At 42.1% G+C, this 23,456-nt stretch overlaps 1 protein-coding gene across 1 annotated transcript in view; it reads right to left on the reverse strand.

The window, feature by feature from the left end:
• Window positions 1–22,417: 22,417 nt before the first annotated feature.
• Window positions 22,418–23,456, reverse strand: part of FNDC3B (fibronectin type III domain containing 3B) — a 400,148-nt gene continuing 399,109 nt past the window's right edge. The window contains exon 27 of the mRNA XM_066348038.1: window positions 22,418–22,957. The gene's annotated coding sequence lies outside the window, so the exon portion shown is untranslated. The remainder of the gene's footprint in view (window positions 22,958–23,456) is intronic.

Genomic DNA, 23,456 nt, shown 5'->3' on the forward strand with positions numbered 1-23,456 from the left:
GATCAGGAACTAAACCCACAATTTTAGCTTATCAGGATGATGCTTTAACCAACTGAGATACCCGCCAGGGATATTGGCCCTCTTGAAGCCATTTTCTCCATCAGTGCTCTGCTTCCTCCCTCCCCCATCTCCTTGGCACTCTCTCCCGAAGCTCCTGTCTTCCCTTTTCTGCAGATGTCTCCCTCCAGCACTGTAGCCTGTTCAGGACTTCCCCACTCAAAAAGTCTTTAACTCCAGCTATGGGCTAACTTGTGTTCCCTGCAAATTTCTACAATATGTTGAATCTCTAACCCCCAATGTGACAGCATTCGGAGATAGACCCTGGTGATGGGATTTGTGCCTTTATAGAAAGAGGCAACAGAGAGTGCCCCCCCCACCCCATCCATGTCATGTGGGGACACAGAAGACAACCATCTACAATGCAGGAAGAAAGCTCTCACCAGAAGTCAACCATCTTGGCACCCTGATTTTGAACTGCCAGCTTCCAGGACTGAGAGAAATAAATGTCTCCCAGAAATAACATCCCCCAGTCTAATGTACTTTGTACAGCAACACAAGCTGAGGCAACCCCATGCACCCTCCAGCTATTGCTCTAGCTTCTCCTTCCATTTACAGCCAAGCCTGTTGAGGTATATAGTCTCAACTTTCTCTCATTCAACTCATTTATGATCCACTGTCATTATAGGATGATAATAGTACTGAAAACAATTTTTATCCAGATCACACAAGCCAGCACTGTGCTGGAACTGACTTATCTGCCCCATGAGGAGAACAAATATTCAACAAATAACTGCCCAATAATTAGGACTCCAGTTGAATTGTGTGCTATGCTAGAGGAGTGTCAAGTGGGTGCCATGAGGACTCTTACATTTAGCAGCTTAGTCTGTGTCACAAGACTGATGATGGCATCCGTGGGTAATGACACTTAAACCACCATGTGAAGGATGTGTGGGAGCTGACCAGATTGCTGAAGAGGGGAGTACAGTGCCAAGCCCGAAGTCTAGTGTAGAAAAGGTCCGAGTTAGGAAGGAGTGTGACATCTTTGGGCTGGAGCACAGGGGGTAAGGGAAAGAGTGGCCTGAGGTGGACACTGCCTGAGAGATAGGCAGGGCCCCTCAGAAGCCATGCCAGGGACTTTGAACATTCTATTAAGTGCAATGGAAATCCAGCAAAGGGTTCCTCCCTCCCTCCCTCTCTCCCTCTTTCTTTCTTTCTTTCTTTCTTTCTTTCTTTCTTTTCTTTCTTTCTTTCTTTCTTTCTTTCTTTCTTTCTTTCTTTCTTTCTTTCTTTCTTTCTTTCTTTTTCTTTCTTTCCTTCTTTCTTTCTTTTCCCCTCACTCTCTCCCTCCCTTCCTTTCTTCTTTGCTTGTAGTGAGAGAAGAGAAAGGCATCCTTCAGGTTATGAGCTGATGCCAAATCACACAATATCCACCCAACACCCCTTCATCTCAGTGAGCAGGTGTTACCCATTTCCTGAAGAATTTCCTTGCTTGCTTTGAACCCAAGAAATTATTAAAGACATCTTTTCATGCTGCAGAGTAGCAAGAGAGATCATTTTTCTTCATGTCTGCATAGTATTCTAGTAAACATATTAACTATAACTTACTTAACCTTCTTAATGGCCTTAATGCTGTTTTCTTTCCTTCTCTAGTTATCCAGCCTGAAATGTTCTTTCATTCATTACCAGGTATTCATTTATGTGGCTGGGACTCTCAGTTGCTTCAGCCATCTGCTCAAATATCAGGAAAACTTCCCTGAGCAGCCTATGCAGAAGAGTACCTCTCTCCCCTATCCTGTTATATTGCCCTTCAAAGCTCAGACCTGAAGGAACTGAGAGGTCAAGTGATACAATCTCTCTAAAATGGATGAAAGGCTACTTCAGCCTGGAAAAATACGAAAGAAGATATGAAAAACCACAAAGCTGGTTGTGGTGGATCTGAGACAAGACAAGGAAACTCTGACTCTCAGTCCAAGGTTTCTTCTGCCATAATACATCCTCCTTATTGAAAGGGGAAATTTTACTTTCATTAATACTTGGCTGTCTTTCTATAAAGATCCAGACATTGCTTATCAAACTGTGATGTGCATATGAATCACTTAGGGATCTTGCTAAAGTGCAGACTCCCATTTAGTGGGTCTGGGGTGAGGCTGCAGATGTTGCATTTTTTCTTTTTTCTTTTTACAGAGGACAGACAGAGAGTTAGAGACAGGGATAGATAGGGACAGACAGGAACAGAGAGAGATAAGAAGCATCAATCATTAGTTTTTTGTTGTGACACCTTAGTTGTTCATTAATTGCTTTCTCATATGAGTCTTGACTGTGGGGCTACAGCAGACTGAGTAACCCCTTGCTCAAGCCAGTGACCTTGGGTCCAAGCTGGTGAGCCTTGCTCAAACCAGATGAGCCCGCGCTCAAGCTGGCAACCTCGGGGTCTCGAACCTGGGTCCTCCGCATCCCAGTCTGATGCTCTATCCACCACACCACCACCTAGTCAGGCTCTTTTTAATTTCTTTTTAAAAAGTTTTTCTTAAATGAGAAGTGGGAAGGGGTGTCAGAGAGACAGACTCCCGCATGCGCTCCAAACAGGATCCACCCAGCAAGCACCCTATGGGGTGATGCCCTGCCCATCTGGGGCTGTTGCTCCATTGCTCAGCAACCAAACTATTTTAGCACCTGAGGTGAGGCCATGGAGCCATCCTCAGTGCCTGGGGCCAACTTGCTCCAACCAAGTAATGGCTACGGTAGGGGAAGAGAGAGAATTAGAGAGAGGGGAGATGGAGAGGGGTGGAGAAGCAGATGGTCACTCCTCCTATGTGCCCTGACTGGGAATTGAACCCAGTATATCCACATACCGGGCCAATGCTATACCACTGAACAAATCAACCAGGGCTAATGTTGTATTTCTAACGAAACCCCAGATACTGCCAAGGCTGTTAGGCCATGGATCACTTTTAGAGTAGCAAGAATCTAGAAGTTTCTAGATGGCGCACATGTTAGAAAGATACCCTAAACTACAAGGGCATTGCCTGCCCTGGGCCAATTACTTGTTCTACCATCAAAATTCTACCAATAAAAACTCCCTTCAGTTTCTATTGTCTTCCCATACTCAGAGCCATGGCTAGCCTTCCACACATGTGGTGCCAGTCTTCTTTTCTTCCTACCTTCCCTGTTGCTCCTTGGATTGCTTCATCTGTTCCATGTCCAAGCCTGCTCTCTTCCTGTTTAAGTGATCCTCTGGGCTTCTATGCCTGGATCAGGGTGTTGCCCTCCGTGTCCTCCCCATATGTGCTTATTGACAACAATCTCTTTACCTACAGCCGTGAGTCTCAACCCTGGGTTCACATTAGAACAACTGGGAGAGACTATAACAAACATTGATGCCAGGGTCACATACAGTTGTGGTGACAACAAACTACCCGGAGACCAGAAGACATGTTCCAAGGGGCTAGGGGGAGGTATCAGCCCTGGTCCACAGACCAAAGGACTGAAGCCCCATCCCTAGCCTTACTCAAACATTTATTACCAAGTACAAATAATTCAAGAAAGCAGACAGCAGAAGTTTTCAAGGAGTGAAGTACAGTAAAGGACAAGGACCCTGCTAACTTGTAATCTCTGTTCTGAGAACCTAAACATTTCTGTTGCTGAATCTTATCCAGCTGTTTTGTTGTTTCCAGCACACGCTATTTCCAGTATGGGGTCAGAGATGTCCCTGGACTCTCATCCACTCAGGAATTTTGCCCTAAGGCACCTCCGTCTCTGATTGTTATTCTAATTCTGCAAGTTTTCATAGTATATTCCTACAACATACCAAACCAATTAAATAAAAATTTGTATAGGAAGAGCCCAAGCACAAATATGTTAACATTTCCCAGTGATTCTAAAATGCAGCCAGGATTGAGAACCACTAAATTCTAGATAGGTTACAAATATCACCAGTAGCTGAAGTCTCTCACCTGACTTCCCTACTTGAACTTCTATTTTTAAAACAGCATTATTGAGGAATAATAAATACACAATAAGCTGCATATATGTCAGTTTTGGTAAGTATTGACATATGTATATGCCCATGATACCTTCATCACAAAGACAATGAACATTAGTGCCATTCCTAAAAGTTTTATCTCAGCCTTTGTTACCTTTGTCCTCCTGTTCTCCTACCCCTGGCCTTAGGTGACCATTGATTTACTTTTTGTCACTACTGAAGTCTTTAAATTTTCCAGAATATCCTATAAATAAGATTTATAGAAATTTAAATTTTCTATAGCTGGAATCATACAGTATCTACTTTTTGTTCTGCCTCCTTTTGGTCAGCATAATTATTTTAAGATTCAGCTATTTTGTTGTGTGTATCAACAGTTCATTTCTTTTCATTGCTGTATAGTGTTCCATTGGATGAATATAGTTCAATTTATTTATCCATCATCTGTTTATGGATATTTGGGTTATTTGAAGTTTGGGGTTATTCCAAATAAAGATGCTCTGAGAATTCATATACAAGTCCTTGTATGGACATAATGCTTTCATTTCTCCTAGGTAAATATCTAGGAGTGAAATGGGTGGGTTGTATGGTAGGTGTATGTTTATCTTTTTAAGCAATTGCCACGCTGTTTTCTAAAGTAATTGCAATATTTTATATTTCTACAAGCAACATACAAGAGCCCTTGTCTAACTTGACACTATCTGTCTTAGGAGTGGAGTATGAGGCCAAGAGAGGCATCATAGAAAAGAATGGAGCTCAGAGATGTTAAATAATTGGCCTCAAATCAAGCACGTGGTAAGTGGTAGAGCTCGTGAAAAGAGGTCTGTGCAAATCTAGAACCAATGCTTGTAAGATGGTATGGGCTCTTGGGCTGCCTTTAAGTTTGAGAGGAACTCAGTGGGTTCTCAACAGAGCTCAGCAAAGCCACTCTTTTCTTCATGAGGTACTTTTCTGTGTGCTGAAGCTAAGAAAGTCTAGGTCTCCTGGGTTTTCTAAATCTTCCTGAAAGAGACCAAGGGCCATGACAGTATAATCCATCGTGATATTGTGTCCCTGACTTTCATCTTCATCCCTTGGCTCCATTCCCTCCAATCACCAGAGGTAAAATATCTCCTGTGCAACCTGCAAATGGCCACCACCTCTGGGAGATAGTCCAGTGCAGCGGTGAGCACAGCACCTTACTGGGGGCTCCCTTAGGAGAAAGGGGCTCCTGCTCTGACAGGGAGTGTCATCATGAGCTATCATTCTGAGAATGCTAGAGGTTTTGGGTCCTGTATTCTTTTTATCAGGAGAGCCACTTTCAAAGAATAAAGAAATGTTCCTTGCCTGACCAGTGGTGGTGCAGTGGATAGAACATTGGACCAGGATGCAAAGGACCCAGGTTCGAAATGCCAAGGTCACCAGATTGAATGGGGGTTTACTAACTTGAGTGTGGAGTCTCTGACTTGAGCATGAGTTCATAGACAAAACTCCATGGTCTCTGGTTTGAGCCCAAGGTCGCTGGCTTGAGTAAGGAGTCCTTGGCTCAGCTGGAGCCCCCTGCCCCACCCCAGTCAAGGCACAACTGTGAAAAGAATCAGTGAACAACTAAGGTGCTGCAATGAAGAATTGATGTTTCTCATCTCTCTCCCTACCTATCTGTCCCTGTCTGCCCCTATTTTGCCTCTCTCACTAAGAAAATATTTTAAAAGAAATGTTCCTTTCTTCCTCTCACTTTTTCTTCCAAAAAAAGTAAATTAATCCTGTTTGCTGCTATATTTGCAACAATTTTCACAGTGAGAATTTGAACACAACAAGCCAGCTATAAGGTCAAATTGATTGATTTTGATGTTATTTATATTCTGAAAATAAGTTGATTAGTTAATTTTTAAGGAAACATGAAAAATCATGAAATGGAGAGAGAAGACAAGATGGCGATGGAGCAGGTGGACATACCAACTTCCACCTCCCAGAACCAAAGTGATTACAAACTAATTTTAAGAACCATCATCTGGAAAAACCAACTTTGGACTAAACTAAGAGGACTCTTCAACCAAGGAACACTGAAGAAGCCACACTGAGACCGGTAGGAAAAACAGAAACATGGAGAGGGCAGCCCAGCTCCCTAGAGCAAACGGCAGCCAGGAGAGACTCACATGGTGGGAGGTGAGTTTAGCAGAGAGAGGAGGGTCCTGAGTCCCAGGAACAAAGCCCCAGCCTGCAGCCCCAGAGCCTAGAAGAGGTGTATGGACAGTTTTTAGCTAGAAACAAGACAGGATACTGTTTGTGAGAAAGAGACTGATTTCTCAGACCCAAGATTCTTCTTAAAGGGACTGCATAGAAAACCTCTCTCACAACCACTCACCCGGGGCTCCGGGGGGACAGGGAGAGAGGAGAGGACTGAAGTAGTAGGAAGAGAGTGTAATCTAGGAGACACAGGAAGAAACATTTTGAGAGACACCCACCCTAACCTCTGGGATGAGTCATTCCCCAAATCTGAAGTGAATATTTCCCCTGGAAACAGCAATACCAGCAAAGGGAAGCAAGACCCAGCCAAACAAGCTCTCCTGCGGCACTCAGAGCAGAGTCACTTAGAAGGAGGGAGCTTTCGGGACTACAGTAGTGAGTGTTAGGGTCTGAGCTACAGCGCCCCCACCCACATGGCTGAGGGCTCGCCCGAGGGCGGACAGCAGCTGGATGCACAAGCGCAGTTCTGTTGGCAAGGGCGGAAGCCAGCTGGCCACCACTGAGGCTCAGGAGTGAGCTCAGTCTTACCTGGCTAGGGAAGAGGGGACATGCAAAAGTGGTCAAGCCCAGCTGTGGGCTGCCTGTAATCCAGTCTGCAGGGGGAAGGGCAGGAGCCCTAGGAGGGGTGGAGACTCACCCATGAGCAAGGGCGCAGGAGCACAACCTTGCCCCGCCCGCAGAACTGAGGCTTGTGGCCTGACCTAGGAGCCAGCTCCTCCCACAGCAGTGGAGCCAAAAGCCCAGAACAGGTGGATCCAGCTACTGAGCATGGGCATGCAGTCCATCATAATTAAAATATCAAAGCTAAGTGATAAAGAGAAAATATTAAAAGCTGCTAGAGAAAAAAAGACTATCACCTAAAAAGGAGCCCCCATAAGCATGACTTCCAACTTCTCAACAGAAACACTTGAGGCCAGAAGGGAATGGCAAGAAATATTCAAAGTAATGCAGAACAAGAGCCTACAACCAAGACTACTTTATCCAGCAAAGCTATCGTTTAAAATTGAAGGAGAAATAAAAAGCTTTACAGACAAAAAAAAAAAACTCAAGGAATTCAATACAACCAAACCAATGCTGCTAGAAATGCTAAGGGTCCTGTGGTAAACAGATCAAAGAATAAAAATAATATAGCAAAAAAGGAATACAGTTTTAAAGAATAAAATGGCAATAAACAATTACATATCAATAATAACCTTAAATGTAAATGGATTAAATGATCCAATCAAAAGACATAGGGCCCTGGCCGGTTGGCTCAGCGGTAGAGCGTCGGCCTAGCGTGCGGAGGACCCGGGTTCGATTCCCGGCCAGGGCACACAGGAGAAGCGCCCATTTGCTTCTCCACCCCTCCGCCGCGCTTTCCTCTCTGTCTCTCTCTTCCCCTCCCACAGCCAAGGCTCCATTGGAGCAAAGATGGCCCGGGCGCTGGGGATGGCTCTGTGGCCTCTGCCTCAGGCGCTAGAGTGGCTCTGGTCGCAATATGGCGACACCCAGGATGGGCAGAGCATCGCCCCCTGGTGGGCAGAGCCTCGCCCCTGGTGGGCGTGCCGGGTGGATCCCGGTCGGGCGCATGCGGGAGTCTGTCTGACTGTCTCTCCCTGTTTCCAGCTTCAGAAAAATGAAAAAAAAAAAAAAAAAAATGAAAAAAAAATGAAGAAAAAAAAAAAAGACATAGGGCAGCTGCGTGGATAAGAAAACAGGACCCATACATATGCTGTCTACAAGAGACGCACCTTAAATCAAAAGATGCACATAGACTGAAGATAAAAGGATGGAAAAAATATTTCACGCAAATGGAAATGAAAAAAAAGCTGGGGTAGCAATATTTATATCAGACAAAATGGACTTTAAAACACAGGCTATAGTAAGAGGTAAAGAAGGTCACTACATAATGATAAAGGGAGCAATCCAACAGGAAGATATAACCGTTATAAATATCTACGCACCTAATAAAGGAGTACCTAAATATATAAAACAGACTTTGATGGATTTAAAGGGTGAGATCAACAGCAATACTATAATAGTAGGGGATTTCAATACCCTACTAACATCACTAAATAGATCCTTCAAGAAAGAAAATTAACAAAGAAACAGCACACTTAAAGGACATACTAGATCAACTCAATTTAATAGATACCTCCAGAACCTTTCATCCTAAAGCAGCAGAATATACATTCTTTTCAAGTGCTCATGGTACATTCTCAAGGATAGACCACGTTAGGGCACAAAAGCGGTTTGAACAACTTTAAGAAGATTGAAATCATATCGAGCACTTTCTCTGATCACAATGGCATAAAACTAGAAGTCAACCACAACAAAAAACTGAAAAATACACAAACACTTGGAAACTAAATAGCATGTTATTAAATAACAAATGGGTTAACAATGAGATCAAAGAAGAAATTTAAAAATTCCTAGAAACGAACGATAACGACTATACATCAATTCAAAATTTATGGGACACAGCAAAAGCAGTCCTGAGAGGGAAGTTCATAGCATTACAGGCATACCTCAAGAAGCTAGAAAAAGCTCAAATAAACAACTTGACCCTGCATCTAAAAGAACTAGAAAAGAACAGCAAGTAAAGCCCAGAGGTAGTAGAAGGAAGGAAATAATAAAGATCAGAGCAGAAATAAATGACATAGAGGCTAAAAAAACAATACAGAGGATCAATGAACCCAGGAGCTGGTTCTTTGAAAAGGTAAACAAGATTGATGAACCTTTAACCAGACTCACCAAGAAAAAAAGAGAGAGGACTCAAATAAATAAAATTAGAAATGAGAGTGGAGAAATAACAACTGACACAACAGAAATACAAAATATTGTAAGAAAATACTATGAAGAACTGCATGCCAAAAAACTAGACAACCTAGATGAAATGGACAAATTCCTTGAAACATATAATCTTCCAAAAATTAATCTGGAAGAATCAGAAAACCTAAACAGACCGATTACAACAGATGAGATAGAAACCGTTATCAAAAAACTCCCAACAAAGAAAAGTCCTGGGCCTGATGGCTTCACAAGTGAATTCTACCTAATATTCAAGGAAGAACTAACTCCTATCCTTCTCAAGCTATTTCAAAAAACTCAAGAGGAAGGAAGACTTCCAAGCTCCTTTTATGAGGCGAGCATAATTCTGATTCCAAAACCAGGCAAAGACAACACAAAGAAAGAAAATTATAGGCCAATATCCCTGATGAATTTAGATGCTAAAATCCTCAACAAAATATTAGCAAACTGGATCCAGCAATATATGAAAAAAATCATACACCATGATCAAGTGGGATTTATTCTTGGGAGGCAAGGCTGGTACAATATTCGCAAATCAATCAATGTGGTTCATCACATAAATGAAAGGAAGGAGAAAAACCTCATGATAATTTCAATAGATGCAGAAAAAGCATTTGATAAAATCCAGCACCCATTCATGATCAAAACTCTCAGCAAAGTGGGAATTCAGGGAACATACCTCAAGATGATAAAGGCCATCTATGAGAAACCCACAGCCAACATCATACTCAATGGGCAAAAATTAAAAGCAATCCCTTTAAGATCAGGAACAAGGCAGGGGTGCCCCCTCTCATCACTCTTATTCAACATAGTCCTGGAAGTCCTAGCCACAGCAATCAGACAAGAAAAAGAAATAAAAGGCATACAAATTGGAAAAGAAGAAGTAAAACTATCATTTTTTGCCGATGATATAATATTGTATATAAAAAACCCTAAAGTCTCAGTCAAAAAAATACTGGACCTAATAAATGAATTCAGCAAGGTGGCAGGATACAAAATTAGTATTCAGAAATCAGAGGCATTTTTATACACTAACAATGAACTGTCAGAAAGAGAAATTAAGGAAACAATCCCCTTCACCATTGCAACCAAGAAAATAAAGTACCTAGGAGTAAATTTAACCAGGGAGATTAAAGACTTGAACTCAGAAAATTATAAAACATTCATAAAAGAGATCAGAGAAGATACAAACAAGTGGTAGCATATACCGTGCTCATGGTTAGGAAGAATAAACATCATTAAAATGTCTATATTACCCAAAGCAATCTATAAATTCAATGCAATACCAATTAAATTACCAATGACTTACTTCAAAGATATAGAACTCATATTCCAAAAATTTATATGGAACCAAAAGAGAACAGGAATAGCCTCAGCAATCTTGAAAAGGAAGAATTAAGAGGGAGGTATCACACTTCCGGATATCAAGTTATACTACAAGGCCATTTTACTCAAAACAGCCTGGTACTGGCATAAGAACAGGCATATAGATCAATGGCACAGAACTGAGAACCCAGAAATAAACCCACACTTTTATGTATAACTGATATTTGACAAAGGAGGTAAGAGCATACATTGGAGTAAAGACAGCCTTTTCAACAAATGGTGTTGGGAAAATTGGACAGCTACCTGTAAAATAATGAAACTAGACCACTAACTTACACCATTTACAAAAATAAACTCAAAATGGATAAAAGACTTAAATGTAAGCCATAAAACCTTAAGCATCTTAGAAGAAAACATAGGCAGTAAGCTCTCTGCCATCTTTCGCAGCAATATATTTGCCAATTTATCTCCACGGGCAAGTGAAATAAAAGACAGGATAAACAAATGGGACTATATCAAACTAAAAAGCTTTTGCACAGCTAAAGACAATAAGAACAGAATAAAAAGACAAACTACACAATGGGAGAACATATTTGACAATACGTCTGATAAGAGGTCAATAACCAAAATTTATAAAGAACTTGTAAAACTCAATACCAGGAAGACAAACAATCCAATCATAAAATGGGTGAAAGAAATGAATAGACACATCTCCAACGAGGACATACAGAAGCCCAATAGGCATATGAAAAAATGCTCAACATCACTAATCATTAGAGAAATGCAAATTAAAACCACAATGAGATATCTTCTTACACCAGTCAGAATGGCGCTCATCAACAAAACAACACAGAATAAGTGCTGACGAGGATGTGGAGAAAAGGGAACCCTCCTGCACTGTTGGTGGGAATGCAGACTGGTGCAGCCACTGTGGAAAACAGTATGGAGATTCCTCAAAAAATTTAAAATCAAACTGCCTTTTGACCCAGCTATCCCACTTTAGGAATACCCCAAGAACATCATAGCACTGTTTGAAAAGGAGAAATGCACCCCCATGTGGAAACAGCCCAAGTGTCTGTCAGTGGAAGGACGGGTGGATTAAAAAGCTTTGGTACATATATACTATGGAATACTACTCAGCCATAAGAAATGATGACATTGGATCATTTACAACAACATGGATGGACCTTGATAACATTATACTGAACGAAATAAGTAAATCAGAAAAAACTAAGAACTATATGATTCCATACATAAGTGGGACATAAAAATGAGACTCAGAGACATGGACAATAGTGTGGGGCTTACGGGGTGGGGGGGGGGAGGAGAGAGAGGGGAGGGGCACTAAGAAATCCAGTTAGAAGGTGACAGAAGACAATTGGACTTCAGGTGATGGGAATGCAGCATAATCAAATGTCAAAATAACCTAGAGATGTTTTCTCTGAACATATGTACCCTGATTTATCAATGTCACCCCATTAAAATTAATTTAAATAAATAAATAAATAAATGGAAAGTCAGCATGCTCACATGGTTACAACAGGCTTATCACACAACACTGTGAATGTGATTGCCTTTGAATTGTATAAGTGAAATAATTTTGTTACATGAATTTCATCTCAATGAAAAAATGCTTACCAAAACTTAAAACTTTTGTTAGGACACAATTTCAAAATTCTCAACATAGAAAGAATAATTGTAATGAATAGTCTATGTAGAAAACATGTTTTAGGCCGTCCCCTGTGGCAGGAGCACTAAGAAGGGACTGCCCCCCCCACCCCAAGATTCTCTAAAGAAACTGGCCTAGCTAGTTTCTTTTTAATATTGTGGGAATTATTTCTTTCTAGGTACAGGTATTAAACAAGGGATAATCCTGTGACCCAAGTAATCATAGGAAGGTGACTTAGGCCAATTATATTCTCTTGATATTTTGAACTAATACACTTAGAAACCAAGATGAGTTGCTATTGAACACTGGACTTTTGAAATAGTATGGAGTCAAGGCTCAAGTTAAGGCAAATCAAGCTGTTTACAAGCCAAGTTATGAGGGGTCAGACTTATGACTAAGCAGAGAAAATAGAGAGAGAGAGAGAGAGAGAGAGCAGGAGGAGGAGGAGGAGGAGGAGGAGGAGGAGGAGAGAAAGAAGGAGGAGAGAAAGAAGGAGGAGAGAAAGAAGGAGGAGAGAAAGAAGGAGGAGAGATGCTGCAGTTCTGCAGGTTTCCCTGTTCTGTGGGAGGCGTGCCGGCACTGAAGCTCCCTGCCCACAGGGTTGTACGTTGCACCTTTGTTGAGCACCCTTGAAGGTATCTCTGATATTAATTGCTTAAAAACATTGACAGACAGTTTGGAGTTTTCTTTCATGTCTTATAAAATTGTGTTTTGTTTTGTTTTTTTTTTTGCTGTAGGAGCAATCACATTTTGTATGCACTTTAAGGGCCATTAAGCAATCCTTAAGAAAAGTTTTGCACTCTCTTTGGTAGGCCAAGGACAGGTAGTTTTGGCTCTGTGTATTTCATAAAAACGTTGGATTCTCTGCTGGCTCTGTCATCGAATGCCTTACTTTCCTGATTTGTCAAAGGGGGTTGATAATGCCAGATTTAGTATTTCACAGGATTCATCTAATGATCAAATGAAATGATGAGCACTTTATAAATTATAAATTGGTATGACAAAGTAGAGGACTAGTATGTAGAATATGACCAGAGTTATGCATGTATGGGGTGCAGGCAGTGGTGAGGGATGGGAGGATTTCTCTGGGCAAAAGATGCACTCATTGAAGTGCCTCTTTTGTCAAAGTCAGTAAGTAGTTATCATTCTCCCTCAAGAAACTCCCCAGAGTGCTAGGTTGGGATTCACTTCATTTTTCGGGTCCCTAGCAGAATCTAGCACGATGCCTTGCACCTCAGCAACATATCTGGAATGGAGATGAACAGCAATGCCCGTGACAGACTCAGCAGGACGGCCGCGCAGCCTGACAGTTACCCTGGGAGAAAGGCTGATTGAAGCTGGGTCCAGGCTTTATACAGAAAGCATGCTCAGGCTAAAATAAAACTCCCTGGTGTGGATTACCATTGGGTCCTCATTCCCAGAGAACCATGGGGGATGGGACAAAGAACGAGGCAAGAAGAACACGTGAAGCTCATGTCTTTGTCTGCAGTGATGTCAAGGATCTCCAGGAAAAAGTGTCAACCAGCATGACCCACTTACACTAAGGTATGCCCCGGAGTTCTTTTCTTCCATGACTGCCCAGCTCCAGTGAGGGATCCTTTTTTCTAGGCTCCCGTAGCACAAATATGCTGATTACCCCTCCCTCTCTCACTGCATTTATCACGCAGAGGTAATTATCTGTTTATATGTTCGGCTTCACCACTAGAATCTAAACCCACACGGTCAGGCCCCCCCCCCCAACCTTTTCTCTGTATTTAATGCAGGGCTTGACACAGTGACAGTGCTGCATATGTACTTGGGGAATGATTGCAGGAATAGAACATTCTTTTTCAATTGTGCAATAGTGCTAGATGTGGCTTTGTGTGGCTTGTGTAGCACACTCTTACGAAAGACTGATGCGTAGTGTCTTGTCATGACTCTCATAAAGTCATGACTCTCATTTATACCCTAAATCTCATAAAGAAACGAGTCTCTAGTTTCATCTCTTCATTAGAAGAACTGAGCACTGCTGCCCATGCCATCCCCTTCATGGTGCTTCTATACTCCCTCTCTCATCTATTTCACAGTGACCCTGCGGAGCAGAAGCCCTCCTTTCAATGGCCGTGAAGCTGGCACTGTTCCACAAGCCGATATAACTCACAAGGGTTACACAGGCTCGTTGCAGAGGAATCAGGATTAGAATTTAGAATTAGTGCTTGCTTGTTACAAAAGATTCTCATCGCCTAGGGATCAATTTTATTGACTGAAAGCTGAGGAGGTACTCAGGAAAACGTCCAGTACTACCTCACAGGAGGAAAATCTGAGAGGAAAACAGCCAGAGGCAAGGAGAGAGGGTTGATGACTTGGCCATGTCATCCTTTCCCTTGATTCCCTGTGAACCCCTCTGCTGTCCACAGGGAGAAACAGAAAGGTGCTTCAATTAGGCAGTGTTGTGTTTCAGTTAAACTCAAGTTTATGAATGTTGATGAATACTGCAATCCAAGACTCTAGGTTAGGTGCTGTGGAAAACAGAAAGATGGGGGGGCGTCATTCTCTGCCACAGTGGATAATTCCCTGAACGCAAAGAATGTATGTTGCAAGCATTATTCATATATAAATCTGCTTATTTGATAAAGATGTATTAAGTGCTATTTTCAGGCACTGTTCTAGGTACCAGAAATACAGTGGTGAAGATACAAAGTTCATGCTCTTGTGGACTTCCATTTTATGGAAGAATCAGGATAGATAAACATTTATTTGCTTTAAGGAAGTTGCCCAAGTCACAGCCAGTGGCGGCAGTGCAGAACTCAGACGTTTGCAGTGTGCTTCCAGATCCTGGCTCTTAGTCACCATCCCCTTCTACCTTCAACCTAAAATTTTTTTCTTTTCTTTTCTTTTCTTTTTTATAGAGAGGTGGGGAAGCAGAGAGACACACTCCTGCATGCACCTCGACAGGGATCAACCCAGCAAGACCCTACCTGGCGATGCTCTGTCCATCTGGAGCCCCTGCTCCATTGCTCGGCAACTGAGATATTTTTAGCACCTGAGGTGAGGCCATGGATGGCTCAGTGCCCGCGGCCAACTTTCTTGGACCAATCAAGCCATGGCTGCAGGAGGAGAACAGAGAGAGAGAGAGAGAGAGAGAGAGAGAGAGAGAAGGGTGGAAAAGCAGATGGTCACTTCTCCTCTGTGTCCTGACTGGGAATAGAACCCGGACTTCCACACACCAGGCTGACGCTCTACCACTGAGCCAACTGGCCAGGGCCAACCTAAAATTCTTGAACTTGAGTTCTGTTAACCAGTGTCATTCTCGACAAATTTAATTAAAAAATAATAAAATTCTTGAACTAGAAAAACTGGTATCCAGGACCCAAGGACTTCTTTCCAGAATTGGAAGCAAAACAAGACTTACTTTGTCATAAATAAAATAGATAAATCAGAACTAACTTCCAGAATTCGACATTATTTGTAATATTTCAGCTGGTAAAGTAATAAACATCAAATAACGAAAGATGAGACCTGCAATAGCGTGTGACTACTGTTCCCCAAAACCAACTCTGCTTTTATGATTATTAAATGATGCATGTTGACTATTTCACAATATATCACTACTCTAACAGCCTGTTTGCTAATCTGCTATAAAGGTTAGGAGGCACAGTGAAGCAGGGGACACAATGGAGGAGAAAAGAGAGAAACAGTAAGGCCTAGAAATGCAGAGAAGGGGAACTGGCTGCCTTGTTTTCTTAGCTCAGTAGTTAACTCAGTCCCTCAATCCAGGAAAAAAACAGATCTGAGCACAGACTCCATGATCTTGGTGTGGCTTGGATTTCAGTTCGGATACGATTTGTGATTTCACTGGATGGTGCTAATGAAACACAGGGTACATTGGCTCATTTCTGCTTGACATTTAATTTGCTGCATGATTCCTCGAATGTTATGCTGCCTCTTGAAAGGTGTTTTCAGGATGGAGAGATCATTCAAAAATAAAGTGGTGATAATACTGAAATTAAAAAAAAAGCAAGCACTAAAGAGTTTAAGATCTAGGCTCTGTACACGTTTAATCTTTCAACTCTATTTAAGTCAGGATTCTCTCAATCCTAAGGGGTGATGTCTGTGCCCAGTGCCCATGGTGCTGTGGTCTCTCCTCACCCTCTCTTCCATTCCCACATACAGCTCTACCTGCACTTTCTTCTCACCATGTTTCAAAATACAGACACCTGTCTCTGGCTTCTCAGGCTAAGTCCTTCAGGTGGGCGCTCAATTCTCCTTCCTTCCACCCTCTGTGGACCCTCGCTTTGCTGACTGTAACTTGTGTCTTCAATTGCTTCCTCTGGATTAGCACATATCCTTGAGTCTGTCAAATGCCAAAGCCTTTCCCAGCGGACTAAATCAAAATCAATCCACCAGACGCACCCTCTCTTCCATCTTGCTTCCCTGCCAAGCTCCTGTCTCCTCTCCTTCCCTCCGCCACAGACCTCACTGACAAATCCTTATCACTATTCATTCTTCACCCCGTCACACCTCCTGCCCAGTCTTTTTAGAAACTGTTCTTGTAAAGGCCTCCTGGGACATCCTGATTGTTTTAAGCCACTAAGTGTTGCAGTGGCGTGTCGCACAGGGACAGTTAACAGTGTTAGAGCCAGGACCTTGAGCCGTGTGGCCCACTGTCCTTCCATGAAAGCAGGTAATGGAGAGTCAGGGTAATTCACTCAGTGTTGTGAGGGCTCTCTCAAGTGCAGGAGTCAGAGGGAATATTGGAAGAGTGGCAGACAGAACATGAGAGGTTCATTACACCAAATTTTGTTTGATCTCTTCTCAAGTTCTGCAAAAATCACATCATACAGTCTTCAGGGTTTGGGCAAAAACACCTTAACTTTAGTAAAGTCAATTCTCACTCAAGTGAGTATTCTTAGTACTGAACATGAAAATATGTACAGTAAGACAAGATGGAAGCCGGTCGCCTCCCAGCTTCAGAAAAGGCTGTGTTTGCAGAGGCTAACTTAAATGCATGGTGTTGCCTATGGTGATTTGTATTTTAGGAGGCAGCCTGGTGCACTGTTCTCAAACTTCAGTCATTTGCTGATCAGCCCTATGGTTTCTGCCATAACTGAGTGGCTCCGGCACTATTATTTACTTGTTCTAGTTCTGTTGCAAACTTAAATATCTCCTTTAATCTTCCCTCTCTTTGTTTGATCTGCCAGTTACAACTTCCCCTAGCACAGATGACAAAAACTCCATCATTTAAAAGACGTTGACGTTAACCACTTCTAGTTACCTTACATACCTCCTCACTTCGGGGAACACTGTGGCGGAAAAATCATAAACACTAGTGACTCACATCTGCAAGACATTTTGTTTTTCTAAATTGGACACAATTTTTTAATGAGATTTTTGTATAGGAAACAAAAAATTTGTATCTCAGTCCTAGGGAAAAAAGATTAAAAAGCATCCTTTATTTAAAGCCCTGGCCAGAGGCCAGATAGCTTCTTTGGTGAGAGCGTTGTCCCATAAGTATAGGTTACAGGTTTGGTCCCAGGTCAGGGAACATACAGGAACAGATAGATATTTCTATCTGCCTCCCTCTCTCTCTCTCTAAAAAAAAAAAAAAAAAAGAAAGAAAGAAAGAAAGAAAAAGAAGAAATAATTCTTTATCCTTTGGCTCAAAAAGGGGATGGATGGAATCTTATTTCTTTAATATGATTTTATTTGCCATAAAACTAATTTTTTTTTTTTTTTTTCATTTTTCTGAAGTTGGAAACAGGGAGAGACAGTCAGACAGACTCTCGCATGCGCCCGACCGGGATCCACCCGGCACGCCCACCAGGGGCGACGCTCTGCCCACCAGGGGGCGATGCTCTGCCCATCCCGGGTGTCGCCATGTTGTGACCAGAGCCACTCTAGCGCTTGAGGCAGAGGCCACAGAGCCATCCCCAGTGCCCGGGCCATTTTTGCTCCAATGGAGCCTTGGCTGCGGGAGGGGAAGAGACAGAGAGGAAAGTGCGGTGGAGGGGTGGAGAAGCAAATGGGCGCTTCTCCTGTGTGCCCTGGCCGGGAATCAAACCCGGGTCCTCCGCACGCTAGGCCGACGCTCTACCGCTGAGCCAACCGGCCAGGGCAGAACTAATTTCTTTAAAGGATTTTATTTATTGATTTTATGAAGAGGAGAGAGAAATGGGGGGAGCAGTAAGTATCAACTCATCGTTGTTTTATTTCAGTTCACTGGTAGCTTGTCGTATGTGCCTTGACCAGTTAATCCCAGGGTTTCAAATCAGCAACCTCAGCATTCAAGTTCAACACTCTACCACTGCACCACCACACGCCAGGCTTTAAAACGAACTTTAAAACTAATTTTTATTACACAATACGTAACTGCATTTTTTCATCTGAAAGGCTAAATAAAATATTACAGTTAGGATTAAAATCCTCTTTGTCCATCACTTCTCCACTCCCTATTAGAATAAATCCAAGTTACAAATTCAGATTGTGTCCTTCCAGACTTGAACCCGCTCGGCTCTCACTGTGCCAAGGGGCTCTGAAGCTGGAGCACACCTTCAATGCTCAGTCTACAGTTCTGCCTTGGTCTCCCTCCCTGCTTGCACAGGCCTTACCATCAGATCTTTCCTGAGCATACGCATAGCCCAACACACACATGCACACCCTTCTATACCCTGAGAACCACGTTACTAACTTTTAAAAGCTCCCCATGGACATCTCATTTCCCAGATCGTGAAGTTTTTGGTCAGGCTCTTGTTTGTGGCAACTGGAATTACAGCCTCCAGTAGTTGCAGGGTAAAACAATTGCATTGATTTTTCAACAGCTGCTCTGGGTTTAAGGTTTTTCCCATAGAGTAAGCTCTGAGGCAGGCTAAATAAGGACAATGAGGATTTGCCAGGGGGCTGAGACAGGTTGAAGAGTGACTGTGTGCTGGGGATGGGACATTTTGTGCTCTGCACCCAGCACGCTCCCTCCAGAGGTTGCAGGGCTGCTGGTTTTCAAGGCTATTTTAAGCTGGGGAGAGGGATAGTACGCCGAGATAAAATACCACACACTCTGCTCTAGCACGGTTCAATTTCTACAAACCTTTAGTTAATTTCTAGAGTTCTAAAAAGTTTCCAGAACTTTCTTCCCAGTGTGTTTTTTGCTTTATGGAGATTAACCAATGTCCTCACTCCATTATTCTTGGAAGTGCTGACCTCTGTTGACTCACTTTTGATGGAGACGAGTACAAAGAGGTGTTCTTCTGTTACAAGAAACATCACCCACACCCATGCCGTGGATTCGGAGGGAAGAGCGGTCAACTGCAGAGCACATGCCCCAACCAGCGACAGCTCCTGCTCATATCTGTTGAAATCCACTATCCCAGAGCAACACCTGGAGTTGCCAAGTCTTTCAAATTTGAGTAGAATCTAGAATCCCAGGATTTTGTGTGAAATTTCCACATTTTAAATTACTTAAATTTTTAAAAAATCAAAACACCAAAAATAGCACCCATGATAAAATTCTAAGGTTTAGAACAGTAAGTCATATGGATCAGTCACTTCACTGTATGTGAACTTTTCTTACCAAATGATTCAACCAAGTTCAATTCAACAAACCTATTATTTTTTTAGCTTCTATTATGTGCCCCAATGTGCTCTAATGGTGCAGTTGCATGTGACCTGCCACCAGGGTGTAGTCCTTCCCCCAGCTCCTGAGACAGAGTCTAGCAGTGGAGGTGCAAACTTTGGTTAATCACCACCGGTACCCACATGCAGATTTGTTAATTAGCTCAAGGCAAGCTATCCTGAGGTGTCTGAAAGGATCATTCTGTATTCATCTGTGTGTATGTATGAGCACCCGGTGACCACGTGTAGGAAAGGGATAAAGGGCCAGTCGCATAAACCCTTATGCTACAGAAGGTCAGAGAGCCAACTTCTGATCTGCATAAAAGCACTGAAGGCAGAATCCGTGGAAGATTCTTTCCTGGTTTATCCACTCCTACGGATGAGCACATCCTCCTGTTGCTTCCTGAGAAAGGGTGCTTGGGAGGTAGATTTGGGAGATCTTGTAATTCTAAAAACGTCTTGATGATACTTTACGCTCAACTGAGTGTAGGCAGGTGGGGAATCTTTTTCTTTCAAAAGCTTGATGTACTTGCCCCACTGATTTCTAGCTTCCAAGGCTGCTATCAACAAGGAGAAAGCTACTCTGGTTTTCTAATCCTTCTATGTTACCAGCTTCTCTATGCTTCCAGGAACTCCTCTTGGTATCAGTGTTTTGAAGTTTCAAGATGGCATGCCTTTGTAGAGGTCCGGTTTCATCCATTTTGTCAGGTACCTTTGTCCCCTTCCTTTTTTTTTTTTTTTTTTTTTTTTGTGGCAGAGACAAAAAGAAGGACAGACAGACAGGAAGGGAGATGAGAAGCATTAATTCTTTTTTGCGGCTCCTTAGTTGTTCATTGATTGCTTTCTCATATGTGCCTTGTCGTGGGGGTGGGGTGCTACAGCAGAGCAAGTGACCCCTTCCTTAAGCCAGCGACCTTGGGTTTAAGCTAATGACCATGAGGTCATGTTTATGACCCTGTGCTCAAGGTGTACTCAAGCCAGCGACCTCGGGGCTTTGAACCTGGGTCCTCTGCATCCCAGTGTGATGCTCTATCCACTGCGCCACCACCTGGTAAGGCCCTTTATGTCTTTTCATTCTGGCAATTCAAGGGTTTGATCATTTCCTCCCCTACATTTTCTGTTCTTTCTGTAGATCCTATGGTTTGGATATCAAATGTTCTGGTCTGATCCTAATCTTTTATCTTTGCTTTATTGGGCCATGTTCTTAATTTCACCTTCCAACCCTTCTACTAAATTTTTAATTTCTGAGAATGTTTCCTTGTTCTTCAGTTATTCCTAGTCATAGCATTCCATCCTTAGTCTATAGGTGACTGATCTTTTTCCACCTTTCCAGAGACATGCTAGTTTTCTGAAGCATCTTCTCTCTCTTAGCCTCAGATTCTCCCAAGTTGCTGGTTTTGGACTTTTTTGTTCAAGGTAGATTTCATCAGATGTCAGGTTGCCCTGGGTAAAGTCGAGGATTAAGAAGCTGATAGAGGCTTATAACCTTAGGAGAGTGGCCCTCAATCTTGGCTGTACAATTGAATCACTTGGGGAGCTTTAAACAAGACTGAAGCTCCAGAAGTCCTCCTTTTATTGTTGGGTATGGTCTGGGCACAGAGCTTATACAAAGCACCCAGGTGCAATGACTGCAGCCACAGCTGACCAGTACCATCAGTGTTCTACCCCAACCAGTTCTTTAGATCTTTCTTTTTGGTGCATGATGCTTTTCAGGTGAGACTCTTTTTCTATTCTCTTGCAGGCCTATGTTCACTTAATTCTGTGTTTGACATGGTATCTTCATTCTCGACTGTGAATAGTGTCTCCCAGTCCAGAGACTTTCTATTTTACCTCTGAGGGGATGGAGGGGCAGTAGTCCAGCTCAAAAACTGGGAAGGGATTTCACAGATCTAATGGCATTTTAAAGTTTTCAAGTGACTCTATTTTAGGCTCCTCTCCCCTTACCCATTACTTCAGGACATATCTCTGACCATTTGGGAACCTTCAGGATATTCTGCATATAAATTGCATTTGTGTTCATTTTCCCTGATAAATTAGAATTCAGCTTTCTTCAGTTAGGTTTGCAAAGTTCTGGTGCTAATAATTTCTCTTCCCTTCTTCCTGGAGTTGAACAGAGTTGTGACTTAAAAAAAAAAGATGTCTTTATTTTCAATGGAGAGCCAAAAGCATGCAAATTTGGCAACTCCAGTTTCCCATCCTTAAACATAAGAATGGCTATCTTCTTTATAGAAGTGAGCTCTGAGTTATGAACAATTCGTTTCTCCATACTTCCCCCCCAGAGACTAAAAACAAACAAAAAAAGAAGATAGTAGGGATTCCTAAGCAAAGCAAAATGATCTAAATATAATGATGAAACCATGGCCATAGTAAAAAACACTACTCTTCATTGCGGTTGTTGAATGAGATCAGGAGGGAGGAGGACGTTAAACTAAAGCATGTGTCAGGGAGAGGGAGCAGCCAGCTGCAGGGTGACCAGACCTACACCTGGGCTCATTAGAATTATGTTATCCACACAGCCTGACCAAAAAAGCCCCCACAAACAAACAAGCCCCACCCTCCCTGGCAGCCCATGGCCCTATATGGTCTACAGTCACATATTAATTGGTCTGTATAAGAAAATTATGATTTTTTTGCTTTTAAAAAAAATAGTGATTGCAAAACTTCAACCAGCAGGACCTGGACTGCAGCTGTTCCTTTAGACAGCACAGCAGCCATGATGTACTATGTATGACACCTGGCTGGCCTCTAAAGGCATTTGAATTTGCAACTTCTGGGATGTGGTTAAATATTTTAAAAGTAACAACAACAAAAGCAATCCTTTTCACGGCAGAAGAACCTTCCGTAAGTCAGAAAGAATTAAAACATTTATTGGGCATAAATATATTACATATACACTACAGATACAGTTAGGTATTACATATAGCATAGTATTTGCAAAATCTATACATTAAAATTGATATGGCAGTTTTAATACAATGTATATGAAATAGTCTAAAATTTACAATACAGGAAAACATATGATTTTTTTTTCTCCTAAAGTTGAAAAGCTTGGAATGTATGTCCAACAGTGAGGTAAAACATTTTGTCTTTAAATTTAAAGGATTGTGCAAGGATAACATTCAAACACATTCAATTAGGGCACTTTTCAATTTTGACAGGAATACTGAATTACTGTAGCCAACAAAACGCAGTTAGAAAATGCCAACATTTCAAGTTGGTAAGAACAAGGCAGATAATATGAAAAAAATCTTATAAAAAAGTTTTCCTTTTCAACAATTTCTTTGAGGACAAAGGGCAGCTTGCTTCACATGACTGGCATTTCCTGTTCCGGGGATGAGTTTGACATACAGAGCATCAGAAAGCCACTCCCTCATTCCTACATACTGCAAAAGGGCAGAGAGATAAAGTTAATATAACACTTTATTTTATTGTTCAGGTGTACGGCAATATATATATAGTTATATATCAGTATCACATATACATATTTGTGATAGAAAACAGTGCCAGATAGAGTAATAAAGTTTTGACTGAAGGGATTATGATGAATACCATATAAAGGAGAGCAATAAAATAAAGTGCCATTGGCTAGTGTTTCGCACACTTCCGCTTTCTGGTGGTGAAATCTGGTAGTAGGAAAATGTCAAGAAGATCCAATGTTCTTTGCAATTTTGGCCTAAAGTATTATTTCATTAAAAAAAAATCTCCACCGATCCAGAGCAGTTGTTCTGTATAGCAGCAGTTCTAAAGTGTTTCCAAAAGGGACATTATTTTTCCTGCAGACAAGGTTCTTGTACTCAGTCGAGTCATCATTGCTTAAAAATGCCTTCTCCCCAAAACACCTGCATGAAACTGTCTCAAAAATGCAGATGCAATGTTACAGTG

Source organism: Saccopteryx leptura, chromosome 8 (assembly GCF_036850995.1).
Source record: "Saccopteryx leptura isolate mSacLep1 chromosome 8, mSacLep1_pri_phased_curated, whole genome shotgun sequence".
In the NCBI taxonomy this organism is placed as follows: Eukaryota; Metazoa; Chordata; class Mammalia; order Chiroptera; family Emballonuridae; genus Saccopteryx; species Saccopteryx leptura.